Raw genomic sequence first — 26696 nt, 5'->3', positions numbered from 1 at the left:
GTTAAGTGCTCTGTGAGCCGATTCCTCCATTGAAGGAGGAGCTATGAGGCCAACCTATCACAGCTACTGTACCATCTTCAGTTGCTTTCAGTATACTGATTAATCCACGGCACAGAATATGCAACTTCAAATACATCTATCAACTGTCTATATGTTAAGCCCCCGGACAAAGCATTTGGTGAAACAAGCATGTCAGGGCTTGTCTGTCTCATCTAGGATGTGGTGGTGATCTCAGCTATCACTCTGCTGGACACTTTGCTGTACACTCAGGACTGGTCTAAGTACTTTTGCTACCTATTTTGGCTTGTTAGTTATATCTGCCAATTTTTTGCTCATCTGTGTGTTTCATATCTATAGGCTTGGATCATATTACTAACTTATATAATTAACTTATTCATTTCCTTGCTTGTTAGTTATACACTAGTTTCATACAAGCACTTCACACAGGGGGCTTCAACTTAGGTAGTACTTGACCAGCCGGTCTGAGTGTTCTCATTTCCATATATTTCTTGCCTCTACACTTTATTTACACACTTTGTACTTATTACTGCAGTGTAGCATTTTTCCCCACACCTTAAGGTTCAGTTTATAACAGCTTTGTAGGTCACCACTGCTCCTCATTTTAACCATTTATGTGTATGTGATTAATAAACCTTTATTGATACAATTTGTGTATGTTAGAGTGCTATTCAGGGGATTCTTTTTTTCTGTGTTAGTTTTCATATATATATGTGTGTGTGTGTGTGTGTGTGTGTGTGTGTGTGTGTGTGTGTGTGTATATATTTATGTGTCTGTGTGACCTTGGGCAAGTCACTTCATATCCTCTGTGCCTCAGGCACCAATGTCATAGATTGTAAGCTCTATGGGGCAGGGACTTGTGTCTGCAAAATGTCTCTGTATAGCGCTACGTAAAACTAGCAGTGCTTTAAAAGAACATGCTGTTATTATTATTATATATAAATGTGTATGTATTTATTTATATAGCACTATTAATGTATATAGCGTTTCACAGTAGTAATACATGTGAAAATCCTATAAATAACAAATACAAATATCAGGTCATGGGAATAAGTGATTTGGACATAAAAGTAACATTTTGGAAGTGTGGACAACTAATACATCTTGTAGATTGCCTTTACAGTGTGATGTCATTGATTCAGTAGATTGTGTGCAGACCAGGACTGCAGTACAGTGTCACTCACATGGATGACTTGCGTGGTAGAAGCTCAAGAACAAGGATGTCAAACTCCAGTCCTCGAGGGCAGCAAACAGGCCAGGTTTTCAGGATATCCCTACTGAAAACCTGGCCTGTTTGGGACCCTCGAGGACTGGAGTTTGACATGCATGCTCTAGACGGAGCACAGCTGTGGGTGGGAGGTGGATTTGCTTTGCATCAAATGGTTTGGAGCAAGGTTTATTGTATGTATTATCATAATAACAATGCAAGTCTTAACTTTTATTTCAGGAGGGATGACTGCAGAACAGAAGTGAATATTGAAGCCATGTGTTCCTTTTCTTGCAAAAGAGAAAATTTGAAGGACAGTTGAACAGAATGAAAATTACTACACAGAGACAGATAAGCAATGTGTATATTTCTCATTTACCATTTAGTATTTGTCGTTTTATTGACTCCACACAATCCGGCTGCTACGGGTTTCACATTGAACATTTTCATCTCTACTCTACCCCTTCCTGTGATCTGAACCATGCAAGTTTTCATTGATTCAATACATCATGAGTAGAGTGTGGCTACAGTATGAAGTAAAGACCCAAGGACCACATCTACTACCATTCATAACAAGAACATGTGCAGTAGCGCACAGCTGCAGTTCTATGTGATTGTTATGAAAGGTTGAGGTGGTTCAATTCTATGAATCTGGAGTGGGATGGATCCTGTTTGCATCACATGGTTTCATCTAGGCCAGTAGATTATATAACTCTCAGTACAGGTTACACATGGCATCAGTATTAGTGATGTAAAGAGGAGGAAAGCTTCAATGTGGAGAACAAAGCCAAGTAATGTTGAAGTTACTCCTTTTACCATTTACTTGGTCAGTCTGTACTGTCTACTCCCCTCACAGCTGCTAAGGGTCTTCCATTTTAAATACTTTCACCTCCTATTCTGCACTGCTTTGCTGCCCATTATTTAGAGATGCGTTCCAGTCATGTTTACCACTCTGAATCTCTCTGCAGTCATTGATTCAGCACATCATGGGTAGAGCATGGCTACAGATACAGAAAGCTTTTATTATTTTACCGGCTGATCATCCATAATATTGCATTAAAACATAGAATATCACTTAATTTCCAAAAGATTCAGTGATGCTGATAATGCAGAATCTCACAACATTTCCCATCATAATGCCATAATGCACCAGAGGAAGAAATAATCCTTGCTATATCTGTACATTGTGTGACGTATTACCTCCATGACCATTGATAGCAAGTACATTTTCTGTATAGAGCGGCTGTGTTATGATGCAGTTATTGATCATCATTGACATAATCACAAGAATCTTATGCAAAGGGAAATTGTCCGCAGCGAAGTGAGATGTGTGCCTGTTTTAAGTCCTCCAGCTTAACGCCCCTACACCTCCCACTACACAGGCATACTTACTTATGCATACACTGACATCTGGCATACCTACACACACCCCAGGGCCACTTCCTTCCCCTGATGTCAGGGAGAGGATGGGCATGCAGAGTGCAGTAAGTCTCCACGTTACTCTGGCCAACAGTCTTGGCCTACCCCCAGCATCTGTCACCCACAACATCTGTTCCCTCCTTGTAAAGTGCTGAACTATCTCACCTGGGTCAGTGCTATAGCTGATCACAGTGCCCGATCATGATGTCACTGTGACAGGCAGCAGTGCAGATTGACTGGTCAATCAATGCAGTGCCGCACCATATGCACTAAATGAGATTTCCGTGCCCCCTGTCAGGTTACTCCCTGGGCAGTGACCCTGCTCACCCCCTCCCCTAGTTCCACCTCTGACCACAATTATCTCTCTTGGAGAGTGTAGCAAATTGGTGTTGGGGGAATCTCACCTCTGCCATGCATGGTCACAATCTGGGCACAGGACCCAAATAGTGGGCAATGTGGCACTTCTTACAGTAGAGAATAAGTAACTATATTCTTTACTTGTGTATTAAGGACCTTATTTGCATTAAAATTCAGTCCCCATGGGACCAAGACTTTCTGGCTTACTGAACAAAGTGGAATTGTTTCGTAGAGGGTGGAGAATTGTATTTTATCTGAAATTACCCCCTCTGCACAAAATACAAACAATTATACACATACACGTACCTTGTGGAAGTTGTTGCCCTCTATCTTCCTGTGGTCTCTCCCTGTTTCTCACCGTGCCTCCTCCCATTTCCTTGCACCTCTGCGTCTCCGCATATATCCCTATACTCAGAGCCGGCTCCGGTCAGTGACATGGGATGCCCAAATATGAGCATATCCATACATGGGCATCCATGCCACTGACCGGAGCCCACTCTGTTGCGGATATGGAGAGAGACTGGGAGATTTACATCCCCTTATAATTCAGATGGTGCATAGTACCGGCACGTATTGTTTTACAGTTACTGTGTACCTTCCTACTTTCACACTGGTACAGTATGTGCTGCAGTGGGACTGAGAGGGATATATTGGTAACACATAGTTATTGTTGGGGGAATTCAATCCATTTTGAAAATAGTAATGAAATGTTTTTCACTTTTCTTTTTTTTCAGTAATGAAGAATGAAACATTTCTGTTAAAATTGAATTGGAGGTGAACTGGATTCATCATCAACTCTGCACCAGTGTGAATTGATGTTCTTTAATGTTCTGATAAGGTACATGCAACATCTCTTCCTCAACCCCTGCACCACTCTCTGCCTCTTGCCTCTCTCTCTCCACCTCCCTGCTAAGCGTATTAACCCATCTAATGTAATCCACATTCCATGTCTCACTTTACTCTTCACTTCTCATGTGCCCTCTGGAATGTCTGCTCTCTGACTAACAAGGTCTATTTGTACATGACCTCTTCTGCTCTCATCATCCACCACTTCTCATTCCCCTCACCCCTGTCCTACTCGATACCTCAGCTTAATTGAACTCTCTCCTCTGACATCTACCCTTATCTCTAACCTCTCCTCACTTTCTGCTTAAACTAACTATCTTGTTAACTTTTACAATGCTATCATCTCCTCCTCCTCCCTCCTCCCTCCTCCATTATATATTTATATGCCCCTTCTAGGCTCTGACACACTCATCCCTCTAAGGCCATGATTATCATGGGCACATGCTTGGTCATCCACAGTGCGTGCGAGCGATGCAGAGCCGCCTCGGACCTCAGTGCAGGGATTGCTGCATACCCCAGCATCTGTCACCCACAAACAATACACACACTAATACTCCCCACAATACACACTATAATACCTCCTCAATACTAATCTCCCCAATAATATTATAGCTCCAAACACAATATACACAACACCCTTACACAAGATACACAATCTAGTACTCTCCTCTGCACCTCTACACACAATATAATACTCCCACACACACAATATACACACTACCCTCCTACCCCCATAAAATACAACCAATAATACACACACACTTTGTGGATGTTGGGACCAGCTCCCGGCATGCACCAGTGAAAGAGAGAGGCCCGCAGAAGCTCGGAAGAACTCCCTCCATCCGTGCCTTCCTCCGTTTCACATCTTCTCCCTGTCTCTCTCCCTCCCTTTCCTTGCATCTCCCTGCGTCTTTACGTATACCCAGTCAGTGACGGCTCTGGTCACGTGATGCCTTAATATGGGCTTATCCATATATGTTCATCCACGTCACTAATGTGATGCCCGCACTGTTGCGGAGCTGGTACTTACGACGGGCACTTATTGTTTTATCAGTACTGCGTACCTGACTCTACCGGCCTACTTTCAACACTAGTACAATATGTGCTTCACTACGAGTGAGTGGGGAATATTGGCATCACACAGTCACTGTTGAATATGCCATTCAATCCATTTTGAAAATAGTAATGCAATGTGGTTTTGTTTTGTTTGCTTTTTGCAGTAATGAAGAATGGAAAAGTTATATTAAAATTAAATTGGAGGGGAACTAGATTCAGCATTTCATCATGAACTCTGCACTTGTGAGAATTTAACTTCTTGAATACCCTGACAGGTACACGCAACATTAAGACTATAATCTGCTGTGCAAGCTTTCGTGCTATACCTCCCCCTCAGGTTTTGATTTATACATTTGCTCCCTCAATTCATGTCCTCTAATATTTGAAAGCTCTCTCCTAGCATTTTCTCTTTACCACAGAACGTCATCCCAATGTAACCTCTCTCTTGTTCTTTCTGCTTGCTGTTTCCTCACTCCTCTGTTAAACTTTTCTAATTTCTCTAACTTCCACACTCCTGCTTTTATCCACATGTTCTCCTCTTTCCTTCCCCTACCTTTGCATGTGTCTACACACTGCACCATTTGTACAGACCTCTATTGCAGCTATTTCTGCACTGCTCAATGAAAAGCACTCTTTAATATCCTATTCTCTGTGCCCCCTCTCTCTGCGCCCCCTCTCTCTCTGCGCCCCCTCTTTTGGCGCCTCCTCTCTCTGCGCCCCCTCTCTCTGCGCCTATCTGTCTCATTCTCTCTACGTCCCTCTCTCTCTACATAGAGCTATCTCTGTCTCTCTCTACACCTATCTCTGTGTCTCCTTCTATGTTTGCTGATGTGTGGGATATCTCTTATAATCTTGAACCTGCTCATATACACATCGGGCCTCCCTGCCTCTGCCTCCCTGCTAAGAGTGTTAACCTATCTAATGTAATCCACATTCCTTTCCTTACTTTTCTCTTCCCTTCTCCTATGCCATCTGGAATGCCCGTTCTCTGACTAACAAGGCTCTAGTTGTACATGACCTCTTCTGCTCTCATCATTCACAATCAGTCATTCCCCTCACCCCATCTTACCTGTCCCACTGATTTTCCTCTGCTTAATTAAACTCTCCTCTGACATCTACTCTAACCTCTCTCTCTCTTTCCACTTAAACTAACAATCTTATTAACTCTTACAGTGCTATCCTCCTATCTATATGCCCCCTCTAGGCTCTGACACACTTGTCCCTCTAGCCCACACCCTTGGCTAAATTCCCAAACATGTTCATCACACTTCCACTCGCTGTTCTTAATGCCTATGAAGGAAATCACACAATTGATATTTGATTTTTCTACAGTAAAAATGTCTCCAGTCCTGTATAAAGCTGCTCTTTGGGGCCAAACCACACTACTTTTTTTTCACATTCATCAACACTCAAATTTAATTTACGCTGTCTTTTTTTCCCTGTATTTGACTCCCTCCACTAACCTTCTCCTCACACTTGCCATCCTTCCTTCACTTCTCCTCAAGCATTTGACTACTTCAGAGACAAGGTGGATGCCACCCACAAGGAGATTCCTTCTGTCCCTTCCCCCTTCTCTCCTTCTACCTAATTCTCCTTCTGCATTTGACTCTTTTTCTTCTCTTACAGAGCTGGAAGCAAATCATCTTCTCTTCTCCCTCTACCACATGCCCTCTAGATCGTATCCCCTCACACCTTACTGCATCTCTTAGTCCCCACTCTCACCCACATCTTCAATTCCTCCCTATTCTCTGGCTCTTTACCCTCTTACTTTAAGCCTGTAGTGGTCACCCTTTTCTCAGAAACAACCTACACCCTATGTGCCTTACTAACTACCGCCCTGTATCCCTCCTGCTGTTTGTCTCCTAATTGCTAGAATGTCAACATTCTTAAATCACATTCCCTCCTGGATCCTTTACAACCTGCCTTTCGTACAGCTCGTTCTACAGACTGTGCTTAAAGCAAATTCCCAAGGTCACTTTTCCCTACTAATCCTACTTGATCTATCTGCTGCGTTTGATGCTCTCAATCACTCTCCTCCTTCATATTCTAAACTCTCTCTTGGTATCCGTAACACAGTTCTATCCTGGTTTTCATCATAACTTTCCTGTCACACATTCTCCATCTCTGTTGCTAACATGTCTTCGTCTTCTATTGATCTGTCTGTGGGTATACATCAGGGCTCTGTTCTGAGATCTCTCTTTCTCTCTACATACTATCATTTGGTGACCTCATCAACTCTTTGTGACAATCCTATAAATAACAAATACAAATATCAGGACATGGGAATAAGTGATTTGGACATAAAAGTAACATTTCGGAAGTGTGGACAACTAATACATCTTGTAGATTGCCTTTACAGTGTGATGTCATTGATTCAGTAGATTGTGTGCAGACCAGGACTGCAGTACAGTGTCACTCACATGGATGACTTGCGTGGTAGAAGCTCAAGAACAAGGATGTCAAACTCCAGTCCTCGAGGGCAGCAAACAGGCCAGGTTTTCAGGATATCCCTACTGAAAACCTGGCCTGTTTGGGACCCTCGAGGACTGGAGTTTGACATGCATGCTCTAGAAGGAGCACAGCTGTGGGTGGGAGGTGGATTTGCTTTGCATGAAATGGTTTGGAGCAAGGTTTATTGTATGTATTATCATAATAACAATGCAATGCTTAACTTTTATTTCAGGAGGGATGACTGCAGAACAGAAGTGAATATTGAAGCCATGTGTTCCTTTTCTTGCAAAAGAGAAAATTTGAAGGACAGTTGAAGAGAAGGAAAATTACTACACAGAGACAGATAAGCAATGTGTATATTTCTCATTTACCATTTAGTATTTGTCGTTTTATTGACTCCACACAATCCGGCTGCTACGGGTTTCACATTGAATATTTTCATCTCTACTCTACCCCTTCCTGTGATCTGAACCATGCAAGTTTTCGTTGATTCAATACATCATGAGTAGAGGGTGGCTACAGTATGAAGTAAAGACCCAAGGACCACATCTACTACCATTCATAACAAGAACATGTGCAGTAGCGCACAGCTGCAGTTCTATGTGATTGTTATGAAAGGTTGAGGTGGTTCAATTCTATGAATCTGGAGTGGGATGGATCCTGTTTGCATCATATGGTTTCATCTAGGCCAGTAGATTATATAACTCTCAGTACAGGTTACACATGGCATCAGTATTAGTGATTTAAAGAGGAGGAAAGCTTCAATGTGGAGAACAAAGCCAAGTAATGTTGAAGTTACTCCTTTTACCATTTACTTGGTCAGTCTGTACTGTCTACTCTCCACACAGCTGCTAAGGATCTTCCATTTTAAATACTTTCACCTCCTCTTCTGCACTGCTTTGCTGCCCATTATTCAGAGATGCGTTCCAGTCATGTTTACCACTCTGAATCTCTCTGCAGTCATTGGTTCAGCACATCATGGGTAGAGCATGGCTACAGATACAGCAAGCTATTATTATTTTACCGGCTGATCATCCATAATATTGCATTAAAACATAGAATATCACTTAATTTCCAAAAGATTCAGTGATGCTGATAATGCAGAATCTCACAACATTTCCCATCATAATGCCATAATGCACCAGTTGGAGAAATAATCCTTGCTATATCTGTACATTGTGTGACGTATTACCTCCATGACCATTGAGAGCAAGTACATCTTCTGTATAGAGCGGCTGTGTTATGATGCAGTTATTGATCATCATTGACATAATCACAAGAATCTTATGCAAAGGGAAATTGTCCGCAGCGAAGTGAGATTTCAGCCCCCAAACGTCTGTAATATTAATGCAATGTCTTACTTTTGTTGCAGTGAACACTGAAGAGACGGATCTACTACAACACTGTACAGGATGAGCATACGCTACAAGCAGCAAAATGATCTTGCAGTTGACAGTATGTTGTTCTGGTAATGTGCACAATTATTATTTATGGGCTACACACCACAGTGCTGGACATATTCTGTTAACTTCAACTCTACTCCTAACATGGAGATGTCTTCCTGGTGTTACTGATTCAGTACATCATATGCACAGTGTGGTTATAATATGATGGATTGATTTAATGAACCCACCAACCAATGATGACATCTGCATCATCTTCTGTAAAGTGCAGCTACAGCATGATATTATCAGCATTTGGTGCAGTATAATCAGAGGTATCTATGTGCTTTTGTGCCTGTTTTAAGTCCTCCAGCTTAACGCCCCTACACCTCCCACTACACAGGCATACTTACTTATGCATACACTGACATCTGGCATACCTACACACACCCCAGGGCCACTTCCTTCCCCTGATGTCAGGGAGAGGATGGGCATGCAGAGTGCAGTAAGTCTCCACGTTACTCTGGCCAACAGTCTTGGCCTAACCCCAGCATCTGTCACCCACAACATCTGTTCCCTCCTTGTAAAGTGCTGAACTATCTCACCTGGGTCAGTGCTATAGCTGATCACAGTACCCGATCAGGATGTCACTGTGACAGGCAGCAGTGCAGATTGACCGGTCAATCAATGCAGTGCCGCAACATATGCACTAAATGAGATTTCCGTGCCCCCAGTCAGGTTACTCCCTGGGCAGTGACCCTGCTCACCCCCTCCCCTAGTTCCACCTCTGATCACAATTATCTCTCTTGGAGAGTGTAGCAAATTGGAGTTGGGGGAATCTCACCTCTGCCATGCATGGTCACAATCTGGGCACAGGACCCAAATAGTGGGCAATGTGGCACTTCTTACAGTAGAGAATAAGTAACTTTATTCTTTACTTGTGTATTAAGGACCTTATTTGCATTAAAATTCAGTCCCCATGGGACCAAGACTTTCTGGCTTACTGAACAAAGTGGAATTATTTCGTAGAGGGTGGAGAATTGTATTTTATCTGAAATTACCCCCTCTGCACAAAATACAAACAATTATACACATAGACGTACCTTGTGGAAGTTGTTGCCCTCTATCTTCCTGTGGTCTCTCCCTGTTTCTCACCGTGCCTCCTCCCATTTCCTTGCACCTCTGCGTCTCCGCATATATCCCTATACTCAGAGCCGGCTCCGGTCAGTGACATGGGATGCCCAAATATGAGCATATCCATATATGGGCATCCATGCCACTGACCGGAGCCCACTCTGTTGCGGATATGGAGAGAGACTGGGAGATTTACATCCCCTTATAATTCATATGGTGCATAGTACCGGCACGTATTGTTTTACCGGTACTGTGTACCTTCTTACTTTCACACTGGTACAGTATGTGCTGCAGTGGGACTGAGAGGGATATATTGGTAACACATAGTCATTGGTGGGGGAATTCAATCCATTTTGAAAATAGTAATGCATTGTTTTTTACTTTTTTTTTTTGCAGTAATGAAGAATGAAAAAGTTCTGTTAAAATTGAATTGGACGTGAACTGGATTCAGCATTTCATCATCAACTCTGCACCAGTGTGAATTGACGTTCTTTAATGTTCTGACAAGGTACATGCAACATCTCTTCCTCTACCCCTACACCACCCTCTGCCTCTTGCCTCTCTCTACACCTCCCTGCTAAGCGTATTAACCCATCTAATGTAATCCACATTCCTTGTCTCACTTTACTCTTCCCTTCTCACGTGCCCTCTGGAATGTCTGCTCTAAGACTAACATGGTCTATTTGTACATGACCTCTTCTGCTCTCATCATCCACCACTTCTCATTCCCCTCACCCCTGTCCTACTCGATACCTCAGCTTAATTGAACTCTCTCCTCTGACATCTACCCTTATCTCTAACCTTTCCTCACTTTCTGCTTAAACTAACTATCTTGTTAACTCTTACAATGCTATCATCTCCTCCTCCCTCCTCCTCCATCATCTATATGCCCCTTCTAGGCTCTGACACACTCATCCCTCTAAGGCCGTGATTATCATGGGCACACGCTTGGTCGTCCACAGTGCGTGCGAGCGATGCAGGGCCTCCCCGTCGCCTCGGACCTCAGTGCAGGGATTGCTGGAGCGACAGGCATGCGCTAACTTTGCCTTCTGTTGCGTGCTTACTATAGACGCAGCCTAACCCATGCATTGGTTAAATTCACAAGCACGCTCTCATCACACTTCATCACATCACACTGCTGCTCTTAACACCTATGGAGGAAATCTCACAGTCTGATTTTCTACACTAAACCTTTGTCCTGTTCTGTAAAACTCTGCTCCTTTTTTTAAGGTCAAACACTACTTTTTCCTCACTCATCAACACTCCAATTTCATTCACACTGTCTTCTATGTATTTGAGTCCCACCACTGACTTTCTCCTCCCACTTAACATCCATCCTTTATTTCTCCTCAAGCCTTTGCTCACTTGAGGCAAGGTGGATGAAATCCACAAGTAGATTCGTTCTCTCCCTTCCCCCTCTCTCTTTTTCTATCTAGATCTCATTGCACTCTTGACTCCTTTTCTCCTGTCACAAAGCTGGAACCTGATCTTCTCTTCTCCCTCTACCACATGCCCTCTCAATCCTATATTCTCACTCTCACCCACATCTTCAATTCCTCCATATCCTTTGGCTCTTTCAACTCTTCCTTTTAAGCATGCAGTGGTCACCCCTATTCTCAAAAATAACCTTGACCCTGTGTGAATTTCTAACTATCGCCCTGTATCCTTCCTACCATTTGCCTCCTAATTGCTAGAACGTCTTGTGATCTCCCGTTTGATCAACATTCTTAAATCACATGCTCCTCTGGGCCCTTCACAATCTGCCTTTCCCAATGTAACCAATTATGTACATAAAGAAAATTCCCAAGGTCCATTTTACTTACTAATCCTGCTTGATCTCTCTTCTGCTTTTGATACTGTCAATCACTCTTCTCATTCATATTCTAAACTCTTTCTAAACCGGCCACTTGAGAAGTGGACTTGGCCGGGTAATACCCGGCGTCGGGTAATGTCAGGGCAGCTGGAAATAATCTTTTATACTTACCTTTCCTAAGACATCTAGGATCAGCAGCAGCAGTCCTCTGATGTTGGCAGCATCAGAGGTGTCTTCACCTGGCGGGGGGAGCTGCAGGAATCACTTCCACAGCACCGAAGCAGGTAAGCTGTGTCTGTGAGCCTGCAGCTCCCCCGCCGGCTGAAGACACCACAGATGCTGCCACCGTCACAGGACTGCTGCTGATCCTAGATTTCACCGCCACCCGGAAGGTAAGTGCCAAACCGTGTACCCGACCGGGTAGAACCTTTCATTTTGGCCGGGTACCCGTTACCCATTTTTTTATAGTTGAGGACCCAGTCCAACACTATTCTCTATTTATCTGCTCTTTCCTACATATCATCTTTGGTCTCGTTATGCCCTTCCTCGTCTCCTAAGCTCTACTAATAACTGTCTCCATTATACTTCTTACACCTCTACTGCGCACTCGCTCTCTTGCCTGAAACCCTTTCCCATCAATTTACCTGTGAAACTCACACACACTCAGTATATGCCAACATAACCTCTTCCACCCACATTTAAAATCAACCTTAAAATTCACAACTTAAATGAAGCATTTCAATAGCTTTTACTCGTTGCTACTGTCACTCATTCAGTCACTAACTATTGTTCCCAAGAAGTGCTTTATACTACAAGTACCCACCATTAAGGACAAGCATTGTCATCTACTGCACTTGTTCCCCCACCTGTTGTCTCTCTGTAAGTCTCCTTACATTTCTCTTAGATTGTAAACTACCCAGGACAGGGATTTACTTTCCTATTGTCTGTTTTTGTTTGTTGAACTTATTGTATAATAATTTCCTGTACTTTTTGGTCTCTCTTGTAAAGCGCTGAGTACACAATGGGTGGTATATAAATAGAGATATATGCAGAGTCTAGAGACAAGGCACACCTGTATAGGTAGCTACAGTTTATCCGGGACTGTATGCATCCTTGAAGTGCCTGTCCCAGTTATTTTCTATTGATTGCAATGTAGGAGTGTCTGTCCTGTCTTATTTTTTTTATTATTATTATTATTATTATTATATATACAAAGATATATACAAAGATTGTTTCCTGTCGTTAGCATGACATTGTGTGACACAGTGTGATGTCATTGATTCAGTAGATTGTGTGCAGACCGGGACTGCAGTACAGTTTCACTGACATGAATAACTTGTGTGGTAGAAGCTCTAGAAGGAGCACAGCTGTGGGAGGGAGGTGGATTTGCTTTGTATCACATGGTTTGGAGCAAGGTTCATTGTATGTATCGTCAATAATAATTATAATAATAATAATGCAATGCTTAACTTTTTTATTTCAAGAGGAAAGACTGCAGAACAGAAGTGAATATTGAAGCCATGTGTTCATTTTCTTGCAAAATAGAAAATTGAAGGACAGTTGAAGAGGAGGAAAATGACTACACAGAGACAGATAAGCAATGTGTATATTTCTCATTTAGTATTTGTCGTTTTATTGACTCCAAAAAATCCGGCTGCTAAGGGTTTCGCATTGGACATATTCACCTCTACTCCACCCCTTCCTGTGATCTGTACCATGCAGATTTTTGTTGATTCAATACATCATGAATAGAGTGTGGCTACAGTATGAAGTACTGACCCAAGGACCACATCTACTACCATTCATAACAAGAACATGTGCAGTAGCGCACTGCTGCAGTTCTATGTTATTGCTATGAAAGGTTGAGGTGGTGCAATCATATGAATCTTGAGTGGGAGGGATCCTGTTTGCATCATTTAATTTGATCTAGGCCAGTAGAGTATATAACTCTCAGTACAGGTTACATATGGCATCAGTATTAGTGATTTAAAGAACAGAAAAACAGGAGTGGAGAACAAAACCAAGTAATGTTGAAGTTACTACTTTTTACTATTTACTTGGTCAGTCTGTACTGTCTACTCCCCACACAGCTGCTAAGGGTTTCCATTTGAGATACATTCACCTTCTACTCTGCACTACTGTGCTACCCTCTATTCAGAGATGAGTTCAAGTCATGTTTACCACTCTAAATCGCTCTGCAGTCATTGATTCAGCACATCATGGGTAGAGCATGGCTATAGATACAGCAAGCTTTATTTTACCCTAATATTGCATTAAAAAATAGAATATCACTCAGTTTCCTACCGATTTACTGATGCTGATAATGCAGAATCTCACCCTCCCATCATAATACACCAGAGGAAGAAATAATCCTTGCTATATATGTACATTGTGTGACATATTGCCTCCATGACCATTGATGGCAAATACATATTCTGTATAGAGCAGCTGTGTTATGATGTAGTTGTTATTGATCATCATTGAGATATAATCACAAGAATCTTATGCAAAGGGAAACTGTCATTAGCATAGTGGGATTTCAGCCCCCAAACTTCTGTAATATTAATGCAATGTCTTACTTTTATTGCAGTGAACACCGAAGAGACGGATCTACTACAACACTGCACAGGACAAGAGTATACACTACAAGCAGCAAAATGATCATGCAGTTGACAATATGTTGTTCTGGTAATGTGCACAATTATTATGTATGGGCTCCACTCCACAGTGCTGGACATATTTTGTTAACTTCAACACTACCCCTACCATGGAGATGTCTTCCTGTGATTGGTGTTACTGATTCAGTACATCATATGCACAGTGTGGCTATTATATGATGGATTGATTTAATGAACCCACCAAACACTGATGACATCTATATCCTCTTCTGTAAAGTGCATCTACAGCAGGATATTATCAGCATTTGGGGTGATATAATCAGAGGCATCTATGTGCTTTTGTGCTGGGTAAAGTCCTCCAGCTGAACCGCCCCCCGCCCCCCACCCCCCTACACCTCCTGCCACACAGGCAAACTTACTTACACACACAGCACACTTACTTATGCACACTGACACTTGGCATACCTACACACACACACCCCACAGCCACTGGCATGCATGCAGAGTCCTGGGCATGCAGAGTACAGAATATCTCCACCTTGCTCTGGCCCGTACTCTTGGCCTACCCCCAGCATCTGTCACCCACAACCTCTGTTCCCTCCCTGTAAATTGCTGCACTAACACACCTTGGTCAGCGCTGCAACCGATCACAGCACCGGATCATGTCACTGTGATAGGAAGCAGTGCTAATTGACCGGTCAATCAATGCCACGTGGCAACATACGCACCAAAAGAGATTTCCATGCCCCCTGACAGGCTACTCCCTGGACTGTGACCCTGCTCATCTTCCACCTCTGATCACAATAATCTCTCTTGGAGAGTGTAGCAAATTGGAGTTGGGGGAATCTCACCTCTGCAGTGCATGTAGAGTCCTGTATGCAGAGTACAGAAAGTCTCCACCTTAGTCTGGCCCGTACTCTTGGCCTACCCACAGCATCTGTCACCCACAAATAATACATACACTAATACTCCCCACAATACACACTTTAATACCTCCTCAATAATACTCTCCCCAATAATATTATAGTCTTAAACACAATATACACAATACCCCCTAACACAAGATACCCAATCTAATACTCTCCTCTGCACCTCAACATAATATACACACTATAATACCCTACACACAATATAATACTCCCACACACACACAATATACACACTATCCTCCTACCGCCATAAAACACAACCAATAATACACACACACTTTGTGGATGTTGGGACCAGCTCCTTGCATGCACCAGTGAAAGAGAGAGGCCCGCCATCCGTGCCTCCCTCCGTTTCCCATCTTCTCCCTGTCTCTCTCCCTCCCTTTCTTTGCATCTCCCTGCATCTTTGCATATACCCAGTCAGTGACGGCTCCGGTCACGTGATGCCTTAATATGGGCTTATCCATATATCTGTTGCAGAGATGGAGAGAGACCTGGAGATTTTACATTTCCTTATAATTCATATTGGTACTTAGTACGGGCACTTATTGTTTTATCAGTACTGGGTACCTGACCGTACTGGCCTACGAGTGAGAAGGCAATATTGGCATCACACAGTTACTGTTGAATATGTCATTCAATCCATTTTAAAAATAGTAATGCAATGTGGTTTTGTTTTGTTTGCTTTTTGCAGTAATGAAGAATGAAAAAGTTATATTAAAATTAAATTGGAGGGGAACTGGATTCAGCATTTCTTCATGAACACTGCACTTGTGAGCATTGACCTTCTTGAGTGCCCTGACAGGTACACGCAACTTTAAGACTATAATCTTCATCAACTGCTGTGCAAGCTTTCGTGCTATACCTCCCCCTCCGGTTTTGATTTATACATTTGCTCCCTCAATTCATGTCCTCTAATATCTGGAGGCTCTCTCCTAGCATTTCTCTCTACCACAGCACGTCATCCCAATGTAACCTCTCTCTTGTTCTTTCTGTTTACTGTTTCCTCACTCCTCTGTAAAACTTTTCTAATTTCTCTAACTTCCACACTCCTGCTTTTATCCACATGTTCTATACACTTTCCTTCCCCTACCTTTGCATGTGTCTACACAAAGCACCATTTGTACAGACCTCTATTGCAGCTATTTCTGCACTGCTCAATGAAATGCACTCCTGCACATCCTATTCTCTTCCACCTTCCCTCATTCTCTACGCCCCCCTCTCAAAGCCCCCTCTCTCTACGTCTCCTCTCTCTACGTCTATCTGTCTCATTCTCTTGACGTCCTTCTCTCTCTACATACCCCTATCTCTGTCTCTCTCTACACCTATCTCTGTGTCTCCTTCTATGCTCGCTGATGTTGGGGGATATCTCTTATAATCTTGGACCGGCTCATATACACATCGGGCCTCCCTGCTAAGAGTGTTAACCTATCTAATGTAATCCACATTCCTTTCCTTACTTTTCTCTTCCCTTCTCCTGTGCCCTCTGGAATGTCCACTCTTACTAACAAGGCTCTAGTTGTACATAACCTCTTCTGCTCTCATCAGTCACAATCAGTCATTCCCCTCACCGTGTCTTACCTGTCCCACTGATTTTCCTCTGCTTAATTAAACTCTCCTCTGACATCTACTCTAACCTCTCTGCTCTCTCTCTCTCTTTTCACTTAAACTAACAATCTTATTAACTCTTGCAATGCTATCCTCCTATCTATATGCCCCTTCTAGGTTCTGACACACTCGTCCCTCTAACCCACACCCTTGGCTAAATTCCCAAACATGTTCATCACACTTCCACTCGCTGTTCTTAATGCCTATGAAGGAAATCACACAATTGATATTTGATTTTTCTACAGTAAAAATGTCTCCAGTCCTGTATAAAGCTGCTCTCTGGGGCCAAACCACACTACTTTTTTTTCCACATTCATCAACACACAAATTTAATTTACGCTGTCTTTTTTTCCCTGTATTTGACTCCCTCCACTAACCTTCTCCTCACACTTGCCATCCTTCCTTCACTTCTCCTCAAGCATTTGACTACTTCAGAGTCAAGGTGGATGCCACCCACAAGGAGATTCCTTCTGTCCCTTCCCCCTTCTCTCCTTCTACCTAATTCTGCTTCTGCATTTGACTCCTTTTCTTCTCTTACAGAGCTGGAAGCTAATCATCTTCTCTTCTCCCTCTACCACATGCCCTCTAGATCATATCCCCTCACACCTTACTGCATCTCTTAGTCCTCACTCTCACCCACATCTTCAATTCCTCCCTATTCTCTGGCTCTTTACCCTCTTACTTTAAGCCTGTAGTGGTCACCCTTTTCTCAGAAACAACCTACACCCTATGTGCCTTACTAACTACCACCCTGTATCCCTCCTGCTGTTTGTCTCCTAATTGCTAGAATGTCAACATTCTTAAATCACATTCCCTCCTGGATCCTTTACAACCTGCCTTTCGTACAGCTCGTTCTACAGACTGTGCTTAAAGCAAATTCCCAAGGTCACTTTTCCCTACTAATCCTACTTGATCTATCTGCTGCGTTTGATGCTCTCAATCACTCTCCTCCTTCATATTCTAAACTCTCTCTTTGTATCCGTAACACAGTTCTATCCTGGTTTTCATCATAACTTTCCTGTCACACATTCTCCATCTCTGTTGCTAACATGTCTTCGTCTTCTATTGATCTGTCTGTGGGTATACATCAGGGCTCTGTTCTGAGATCTCTCTTTCTCTCTACATACTATCATTTGGTGACCTCATCAACTCTTTTGGCCTTAGATATAATCTCTATGCAGATGATACACACACAAATCTATCCACCCCTGCTCTCACTCCTGCAATCCAGTCCCTACTCTTGGGTTGCCTCCTGGCTATATGCTCATGGATGGCACTCCACTGCCTTAAACTTAATGTCTAAAACTGGGCTCATATTATCCCCTTTCTCCATCACAGTAAACAGTACTACCATCTATCTTGTCATCAAACATGTTGCCTAGGAGTAACATTTGGCTCTTCAATTCCATCTCCATTCACATGCATGGCCATGGGTAAAGTTTGGATCCTCTTTCTCTGTAATATTACCAAGATCTTCCCTTTCCCCTCTCAACCTACTGCTAAAACTCCAATGTATACTGTTATCCTATGGGTTATTTTAAAATACTACTAACAGGCCTCCCTGCTTCACAACTTTCTCCTATGCAAAACTCTGCTGCTTGAATAATCTCACTTTCTCCCACAACAGTCTCTGCTCATCTCCTTAAATCCCTGTCCTGGCATCCCATCAAGTTTTTGTATCACCTACAAAGTTCTCCTCCTTACCTTTTTGTGAAGGCTCTCCATTAATCTGCTCCTTCTTGCATATCATCTTTGATCTCTCGTTATGCCCTTGCTCGTCTCTTGCACTATAACCATAACTGTCTCCTGTTAACTTCTTTCACCTCTACTGTTCTCTCACTTGCCTGAAACCATTTTCCATCACTGCACCGTACATGTGAAACTCCCTCACACTCAGTATATGCCAACATAACCTCTTCCACCCACATTTAAGACCAATCTTAAAATTCACGACTTAAATCAAGAATTTCAAAAACTTTGACTCGTGGCTACTGTCCCACACCCACAGTCACTGCTAACAACTATTGTTCCCAAGAAGTGCTTTCTACTAAAAGTACCCACCATTAAGGACAAGCAGTGTTATCTACTGCACTTCTTCCCCCAACTGCTGCCTCTCTTTAAGTCTTCTAACATTTCTCTTAGATTGTAAAGTTCCCAGGGCAAGGATTTACTTTCCTATTGTCTGTTTTAATTTGTCGCACTTATTTTTTATTTATTTTTTTCCCCTCTCCCCTAATGATATACATATAGGCTTTCCTGTCCTTTGCATGACATAGTTATTATGGATAACTATTGCATCATGTAGACTGCCTTTTCAGTGTGATGTAATTGATTCATTACTTTGTGTGCAGACTGTGACTGCAGTACAGTGTCACAAACATTAATGACTTGTGTGGTAGAAGCTCTAGAAGGAACACAGCTGTGGGAGGGAGGTGGATTTACTTTGGATCACATAGTTTGGCGCAAGGTTAATTGTATGTACACTGGCGACACACTTTATTCAAGCTCGGCTAGTCCCACGAATTCGGGTATACCCGGGTGTATTGAGGTTTGTGACTGTTTTCTGCCCGAGTGCATTGAGGTATTTTCCAAGCAGGGATTGAAGCATTTTATTCCCGCTGGCTGCAATACTGCACAGTATATATATATATACTGCATTACAATTCATGAATTTATGCCATCTGGTAGACACGCGAAGCATTGCAGCCTATTAAATCCTAATCATTATCATTTAACAGATTAGCCGCCCGTCAGCCAGGCATGAACCCAGGCTGGGAAGGCAAACGCAACGGGGCTTGTCAGAGGTGAGGAGCGGCGCATTCCAGGTATCTGCCAGGTACATACTGGGTATTTGCTCGAATAAAGTGTGTCGGTGCAGTATGATCATAACCATGCAATGCTTAACTTTTATTTCAGGAGGGAAGAACAGTGAATATTGAAGCCATGTGTTTCTTTTCTGGCAGAAGAGAAATTTTGAAGGACAGTTGAAGAGGAGGAAAATGACTACACAGAGACAGATAAGCAATGTGTATATTTCTCATTTAGTATTTGTCGTTTTATTGACTCCACACAATCCAGCTGCTAAGGGTTTCGCATTGGACATATTCACGTCTACTCTACCCTTCCTGTGATCTGTACCATGCAGGTTTTTGTTGATTCAATACATCATGAGTAGAGTGTGGCTGCTGTATGAAGTTTTGACCCAAGGACCACATCTACTACCATTCATAACAAGAACATGTGCAGTAGCGCACTGCTGCAGTTCTATGTGATTGTTATGAAAGGTTGAGGTGGTTCAATTCTATGAATCGAGTGGGATGGAACCTGTTTGCATCATATGGTTTCATCTAGGCCAGTAGATTATATAACTCTCAGTACAGGTTACACATGGCATCAGTATTAGTGATTTAAAGAGGAGGAAAGCTTCAATGTGGAGAACAAAGCCAAGTAATGTTGAAGTTACTCCTTTTACCATTTACTTGGTCAGTCTGTACTGTCTACTCCCCACACAGCTGCTAAGGGTCTTCCATTTTAAATACTTTCACCTCCTATTCTGCACTGCTTTGCTGCCCATTATTCAGAGATGCGTTCCAGTCATGTTTACCACTCTGAATCTCTCTGCAGTCATTGATTTAGCACATCATGGGTAGAGCATGGCTACAGATACAGCAAGCTATTATTATTTTATCGGCTGATCATCCATAATATTGCATTAAAACATAGAATATCACTTAATTTCCAAAAGATTCAGTGATGCTGATAATGCAGAATCTCACAACATTTCCCATCATAATGCCATAATGCACCAGAGGAAGAAATAATCCTTGCTATATCTGTACATTGTGTGACGTATTACCTCCATGACCATTGATAGCAAGTACATCTTCTGTATAGAGCGGCTGTGTTATGATGTAGTTATTGATCATCATTGACATAATCACAAGAATCTTATGCAAAGGGAAATTGTCCGCAGCGAAGTGAGATTTCAGCCCCCAAACGTCTGTAATATTAATGCAATGTCTTACTTTTGTTGCAGTGAACACTGAAGAGATGGATCTACTACAACACTGCACAGGACAAGCATACACTACAAGCAGCAAAATGATCTTGCAGTTGCAAGTATGTTCTGGTAATGTGCACAATTATTATTTATGGGCTACACACCAAAGTGCTGGACATATTCTGTTAACTTCAACTGTACCCCTTAAATGGAGATGTCTTCCTGGTGTTACTGATTCAGTACATCATATGCACAGTGTGGCTATGATATGATGGATTCTGCATCATCTTCTGTAAAGTGCAGCTACAGCATGATATTATCAGCATTTGGTGCGGTATAATAAGAGGTATCTATGTGCTTTTGTGACTGGTTTAAGTCCTCCAGCTTAATGCCCCTACACCTCCCACTACACAGGCATACTTACTTATGCATACACTGACATCTGGTATACCTACACACACACCAGGGCCACTTCCTTCCCCTGATGTCAGGGAGAGGATGGGCCTGCAGAGTGCAGTAAGTCTCCACGTTACTCTGGTCAACAGTCTTAGCCTACCCCCAACATCTGTCACCCACAACATCTGTTCCCTCCTTGTAAAGTGCTGAACTATGTCACCTGGGTCAGCGCTATAGCTGATCACAGTGCCCGATCATGATGTCACTGTGACAGGCAGCAGTGCAGATTGACCGGCCAATCAATGCAACGCTGCAACATATGCACCAAATGAGATTTCCGTGCCCCCAGTCGGGCTACTCCCTGGGCAGCGACCCTGCTCACCCCCCCCCCCCATAGTTCCATCTCTGATCACAATTATCTCTCTTGGAGAGTGTAGCAAATTGGAGTTGGGGGAATCTCACCTCTGCCATGCTTGGTCACAATCTGGGCACAGGACCTAAATAGTGGGCAATGTGGCACTTCTTACAGTAGAGAATGAGTAACTATATTCTTTACTTGTGTATTAAGGACCTAATTTGCATTAAAATTCAGTCCACATGGGACCAAGACTTTCTGGCTTACTGAACAAAGTGGAATTGTTTCGTAGAGGGTGGAGAATTGTATTTTATCTGAAATTACCCCCTCTGCACAAAATACAAACAATTATACACATAGACGTACCTTGTGGAAGTTGTTGCCCTCTATCTTCCTGTGGTCTCTCCCTGTTTCTCACCGTGCCTCCTCCCATTTCCTTGCACCTCTGCGTCTCCGCATATATCCCTATACTCAGAGCCGGCTCCGGTCAGTGACATGGGATGCCCAAATATGAGCATATCCATATATGGGCATCCATGCCACTGACCGGAGCCCGCTCTGTTGCGGATATGGAGAGAGACTGGGAGATTTACATCCTCTTATAATTCATATGGTGCATAGTACCGGCACGTATTGTTTTACCGGTACTGTGTACCTTCCTACTTTCACACTGGTACAGTATGTGCTGCAGTGGGACTGAGAGGGATATATTGGTAACACATAGTCATTGTTGGGGGAATTCAATCCATTTTGAAAATAGTAATGCATTGTGTTTTACTTTTTTTTTTGCAGTAATGAAGAATGAAAAAGTTCTGTTAAAATTGAATTGGACGTGAACTGGATTTAGCATTTCATCCTCAACTCTGCACCAGTGTGAATTGACGTTCTTTAATGTTCTGACAAGGTACATGCAACATCTCTTCCTCTACCCCTACACCACCCTCTGCCTCTTGCCTCTCTCTCCACCTCCCTGCTAAGCGTATTAACTCATCTAATGTAATCCACATTCCTTTTCTCACTTTTCTCTTCCCTTCTCACGTGCCCTCTGGAATGTCTGCTCTACGACTAACATGGTCTATTTGTACATGACCTCTTCTGCTCTCATCATCCACCACTTCTCATTCCCCTCACCCCTGTCCTACTCGATACCTCAGCTTAATTGAACTCTCTCCTCTGACATCTACCCTTATCTCTAACCTCTCCTCACTTTCTGCTTAAACTAACTATCTTGTTAACTCTTACAATGCTATCATCTCCTCCTCCCTCCTCCTCCATCATCTATATGCCCCTTCTAGGCTCTGACACACTCATCCCTCTAAGGCCGTGATTATCATGGGCACACGCTTGGTCGTCCACAGTGCGTGCGAGCGATGCAGGGCCTCCCCGTCGCCTCGGACCTCAGTGCAGGGATTGCTGGAGCGACAGGCATGCGCTAACTTTGCCTTCTGTTGCGTGCTTACTATAGACGCAGCCTAACCCATGCATTGGTTAAATTCACAAGCACGCTCTCATCACACTTCATCACATCACACTGCTGCTCTTAACACCTATGGAGGAAATCTCACAGTCTGATTTTCTACACTAAACCTTTGTCCTGTTCTGTAAAACTCTGCTCCTTTTTTTAAGGTCAAACACTACGTTTTCCTCACTCATCAACACTCCAATTTCATTCACACTGTCTTCTATGTATTTGAGTCCCACCACTGACTTTCTCCTCCCACTTAACATCCATCCTTTATTTCTCCTCAAGCCTTTGCTCACTTGAGGCAAGGTGGATGCCATCCACAAGTAGATTCATTCTCTCCCTTCCCCCTCTCTCTTTTTCTATCTAGATCTCATTGCACTCTTGACTCCTTTTCTCCTGTCACAGAGCTGGAACCTGATCTTCTCTTCTCCCTCTACCACATGCCCTCTCAATCCTATATTCTCACTCTCACCCACATCTTCAATTCCTCCATATCCTTTGGCTCTTTCAACTCTTCCTTTTAAGCATGCAGTGGTCACCCCTATTCTCAAAAATAACCTTGACCTTGTGTGAATTTCTAACTATCGCCCTGTATCCTTCCTACCATTTGCCTCCTAATTGCTAGAACGTCTTTTGATCTCCCGTTTGATCAACATTCTTAAATCACATGCTCCTATGGGCCCTTCACAATCTGCCTTTCCCAATGTAACCAATTATGTACATAAAGAAAATTCCCAAGGTCCATCTTACTTACTAATCCTGCTTGATCTCTCTTCTGCTTTTGATACTGTCAATCACTCTTCTCATTCATATTCTAAACTCTTTCTTCGTATCCGCAGCAAACTTATATCCTGGTTTTCATCATACTTCTCCATCACACATTCTCCATCTCTGTTGCTAACGTGTCTTTGTCTCCTGTTGTTCTGTCTGTTGGTATACCTCAGGGCTCTGTTCTGGGACCTCTCTCACTACATACTATCACTTGTTGACCTTATCAACTCTTTTGGCCCTTGATATCATCTCTATGCAGATGATACACACACCTATCCACCCTACCGTCACTCCTGCAATTTAGTCCCTAGTTTCGGGTTGCCTCCTGGCTATATCCTCCATGGATGACACTCTTCTGCCTTAAACCTAATGTCTAAAACTGAGCTCCTCATATTTCCCCCTAAATCTGGCCTAATATCACCTTTCTCCATCGCAGTAAACAGTACTACCATCATCCTGTCATGAAAGCACATTGCCTAGGAGTAACATTTGACTCTTCCCTTTCCATCTTCATTCACGACACTGGCTAAAGTTTGTCGATTCTTTCTCTGTAATATTTCCAAGATTTTCCCTTTTCTCTGTCAATCTACTGCTAAAACGCCAATGCATGCCCTTATCGTATGGGTTAACATACTACTAACAGGGCTCCCTGCTTCACAACTTTCTCATTTGCAATCTATCCAAAACTCTGCTGCTTGAATAATTTCCCTTTCTCCCACAACAGTATCTGCTCATCTCCTCCTCCTCCTTAAATCCCTCTCCTTGCTTCCCATCAAGTTTCAGATCACCTACAATGTTCTCCTCCTTACCTTTTTGTTAAGGTTCTCTATTAGTGGTGTATCGAGTACCCGGCGTTACCCGACACATTTCCAGCTACCCGGACATTACTCGAAACCGGCCACTGAGAAGTGGACTTGGCCGGGTAATACCCGGCGTCGGGTAATGTCAGGGCAGCTGGAAATAATCTTTTATACTTACCTTTCCTAAGACATCTAGGATCAGCAGCAGCAGTCCTCTGATGGTGGCAGCATCAGAGGTGTCTTCACCTGGCGGGGGGAGCTGCAGGAATCACTTCCACAGCACCGAAGCAGGTAAGCTGGTAACCCTAACCCCCGCCGGCTGAAGACACCACAGATGCTGCCACCGTCACAGGACTGCTGCTGATCCTAGATGTCACCGCCACCCGGAAGGTAAGTGCCAAACCGTGTACCCGACCGGGTAGAACCTTTCATTTTGGCCGGGTACCCGTTACCCATTTTTTTATAGTTGAGGACCCAGTCCAACACTATTCTCTATTCATCTGCTCCTTCCTACATATCATCTTTTGGTCTCGTTATGCCCTTCCTCGTCTCCTAAGCTCTACTAATAACTGTCTCCATTATACTTCTTACACCTCTACTGCGCACTCGCTCTCTTGCCTGAAACCCTTTCCCATCAATTTACCTGTGAAACTCACACACACTCAGTATATGCCAACATACACTCTTCCACCCACATTTAAGATCAACCTTAAAATTCACAACTTAAATGAAGCATTTCAATAGCTTTTACTCGTTGCTACTGTCACTCATTCAGTCACTAACTATTGTTCCCAAGAAGTGCTTTATACTACAAGTACCCACCATTAAGGACAAGCATTGTCATCTACTGCCCTTGTTCCCCCACCTGTTGTCTCTCTGTAAGTCTCCTTACATTTCTCTTAGATTGTAAACTACCCAGGACAGGAATTTACTTTCCTATTGTCTGTTTTTGTTTGTTGAACTTATTGTATAATAATTTCCTGTACTTTTTGGTCTCTCTTGTAAAGCACTGAGTACACAATGGGTGATATATAAATAGAGATATATGCAGAGTCTAGAGACAAGGCACACGTGTATAGGTAGCTACAGTTTATCCGGGACCGTATGCATCCTTGAAGTGCCTGTCCCAGTTATTTTCTATTGATTGCAATGTAGGAGTGTCTGTCCTGTCTTTTTTTTTTATTATTATTATTATTATTAATATATATACAAAGATATATTCAAAGATTGTTTCCTGTCGTTAGCATGACATAGTGTGACACAGTGTGATGTCATTGATTCAGTAGATTGTGTGCAGACCGGGACTGCAGTACAGTTTCACTGACATGAATAACTTGTGTGGTAGAAGCTCTAGAAGGAGCACAGCTGTGGGAGGGAGGTGGATTTGCTTTGTATCACATGGTTTGGAGCAAGGTTCATTGTATGTATCGTCAATAATAATTATAATAATAATAATAATGCAATGCTTAACTTTTTTATTTCAAGAGGAAAGACTGCAGAACAGAAGTGAATATTGAAGCCATGTGTTCATTTTCTTGCAAAATAGAAAATTGAAGGACAGTTGGAGAGGAGGAAAACGACTACACAGAGACAGATAAGCAATGTGTATATTTCTCATTTAGTATTTGTCGTTTTATTGACTCCAAAAAATCCGACTGCTAAGGGTTTCGCATTGGACATATTCACCTCTACTCCACCCCTTCCTGTGATCTGTACCATGCAGATTTTTGTTGATTCAATACATCATGAATAGAGTGTGGCTACAGTATGAAGTACTGACCCAAGGACCACATATACTACCATTCATAACAAGAACATGTGCAGTAGCGCACTGCTGCAGTTCTATGTTATTGTTATGAAAGGTTGAGGTGGTGCAATCATATGAATCTTGAGTGGGAGGGATCCTGTTTGCATCATTTAATTTGATCTAGGCCAGTAGAGTATATAACTCTCAGTACAGGTTACATATGGCATCAGTATTAGTGATTTAAAGAACAGAAAAACAGGAGTGGAGAACAAAACCAAGTAATGTTGAAGTTACTACTTTTTACTATTTACTTGGTTAGTCTGT

At 42.7% G+C, this 26696-nt stretch overlaps 1 long non-coding RNA gene across 5 annotated transcripts; it reads left to right on the top strand.

Moving 5' to 3' along the window:
• LOC142475747 (uncharacterized) lies at positions 1-26211 on the top strand. 5 transcript variants are annotated; one of them, XR_012791112.1, is made up of 14 exons: positions 1-281; positions 1466-1585; positions 3736-3839; positions 5068-5178; positions 7587-7706; positions 8727-8822; positions 10267-10378; positions 13168-13287; positions 14274-14371; positions 15925-16035; positions 19755-19866; positions 20875-20957; positions 22382-22493; positions 26111-26211. It is a non-coding gene; the product is annotated as an uncharacterized LOC142475747 (long non-coding RNA). The 5 variants fall into 5 exon arrangements; XR_012791111.1 differs by having other exon boundaries at positions 20875-20967; XR_012791114.1 differs by having other exon boundaries at positions 1-306; positions 1466-1587; positions 20875-20967.
• Positions 26212-26696: the final 485 nt, after the last annotated feature.

The sequence above is a fragment of the Ascaphus truei genome, unplaced genomic scaffold (genome assembly GCF_040206685.1).
Source record: "Ascaphus truei isolate aAscTru1 unplaced genomic scaffold, aAscTru1.hap1 HAP1_SCAFFOLD_1359, whole genome shotgun sequence".
In the NCBI taxonomy this organism is placed as follows: domain Eukaryota; kingdom Metazoa; phylum Chordata; class Amphibia; order Anura; family Ascaphidae; genus Ascaphus; species Ascaphus truei.
The sequence above is the reverse complement of the archived record's forward strand: the minus strand, read 5'-3'. Positions and strand labels throughout refer to the sequence as shown.